Source organism: Hyalella azteca, unplaced genomic scaffold (genome assembly GCF_000764305.2).
Source record: "Hyalella azteca isolate HAZT.00-mixed unplaced genomic scaffold, Hazt_2.0.2 contig14845, whole genome shotgun sequence".
In the NCBI taxonomy this organism is placed as follows: Eukaryota; Metazoa; Arthropoda; class Malacostraca; order Amphipoda; family Hyalellidae; genus Hyalella; species Hyalella azteca.
In genome coordinates, this window is record NW_025944717.1 from 2,534 (window position 1) to 4,359 (window position 1,826).

Genomic DNA, 1,826 nt, shown 5'->3' on the forward strand with positions numbered 1-1,826 from the left:
CTAATTTATTCGCATTATTCATTTAATTAACCTTGTTAAAAATATACACCTTAGTTACGTCTGGTATTAACAAGATCCTGTTATTTAATTTATTTCTAAGCTAAATTTAGTTATTCTAAATAAAGTCCAAATAGTGAGCGAAAACTTAAAAACATTTTCGTTTTTCCTTCATTCCATCACGCGTTTAATTTGTACAATTTTTTTCATAACTCATGGTCTTATACCACCTGTTTTACACATAATATTACCTTATATTATATATTCCATCATAATAACACTCATGAACAACTCATTATTGTTGTATTTGTTCGTATGCGTATTATGTGTGATTTATTTACTAATGTATGATAAACAGTTGTTTGAAACAGTTTCGTATTCATCAAAAATCCAAACATCTATAATAATAAAAAATACACTGTTTCGTTTGGACGATAGGGAAATCCTACCCTGGGATTTAGGCAGACTGTAAACACCAAAAAAGTATATTTTTATCTTGAAAATCGCATGAAAAAACCCAAAGCACAGTCGAAAACACCAGCGTCGGCTAGCCGTTATGAAAGCTCGTCTGTGATTGGCTGGCGTGCGCCGTAGGCTCGGGGTATATAATACGAACGCTGGGCAGCAACCAACCAGTGTGCACCCGCTCGCGGGAGTAAGAGGAGTGCTGTGTCGCGCTGCTTCTTACCGGTTTGCATCATCCCTATACTACATATCTACTGACCGTGAGTCTCCATAACAGTAAAATGTATTCTAATACTGAAAGAGAACATGTACAGCACTTCTTACCAGTCTTCACGGTAGTTAGGTCTTAATTTTTTGCTGAAATGTGGATTCTGAAATCCCATTAGATATGGTTCCCCCCCCCCCCTAGGCCTACCGCAATGGGGGATATACTGCATTGGTCAGGGGGAGGAGGGGGGGAGGGGGTCAGGTTCAAGTGCCATAGGGTACGCCGTGATGACGTCATCTCATAAAGTGAAGACTGTTGGGGGAAAATTGATATAAGTATGTTTTAGTACGTTTTTTTATATATTTTTAATACTGATTATATCGGTAGTAAAACAGCAGCGTGATTATCAAATAAATTCAATAATTCATTGAGGATTTCATAAGTTAGCTTCTATGGTATGGGAAAAAATTAGAATACGTATATTAGATTAATTTTTATAATACTGATTATATCGGTAATTCAGTCACGGTGTGATTATTAAATTTATTCAATAATTTAGTTAAGATTTCATAAGTTAGCTTCTATGGCATGGGAAAAAATTAGTATACGTATATTAGAATTATTTTTTAATAGAGATTATATCGGTAGTAAAACCACGTCGTGTTTATTAAAAAATTCAAAAATTCATTTAGGATTTTAGAAGTTAGCAACTATGGTATGGGAAAAAATTAGTATACGTAAATTAGAATAATTTTTTAGTATTGATTATATTTAAAAAATTAGGAATTTATTAAATAACTTGGTAAATCGTAAATAAATTCGATAATTTATTTACGATTTATAAATTAGAAAATATGGCATGAATGCTTTAAATTCAGGCATTGGATTAAGACTGTCTCTTATACACATCTAGATGTGTATAAGAGACAGGTCCGTCTGTCCGTCCGTCTGTCCGTCTGTCCGTCCGTCCGTCCGTGACCTCAAGTTTTCGTCGACGAGAAAATGCGCTCTCTGTCACACGCTGCAGTGAGTACTGAGTTATATTTTTTGTTTAAACTTTACAGTAACGTTGAATAATTTCTTAAACTTATTTCCCTCGCCTGAAATATTGAAGAGCAGAAATCTCTTTAGACGAGTTACCCCCGCCCCCGACTGC

At 34.7% G+C, this 1,826-nt stretch overlaps 1 protein-coding gene across 1 annotated transcript in view; it reads left to right on the forward strand.

Moving 5' to 3' along the window:
* The first annotated feature begins 652 nt into the window (after window positions 1-652).
* LOC108674020 overlaps window positions 653-1,826 on the forward strand; it is a 6,459-nt gene continuing 5,285 nt past the window's right edge. Inside the window, exon 1 of the mRNA XM_018161917.2 lies at window positions 653-722. The gene's annotated coding sequence lies outside the window, so the exon portion shown is untranslated. The remainder of the gene's footprint in view (window positions 723-1,826) is intronic.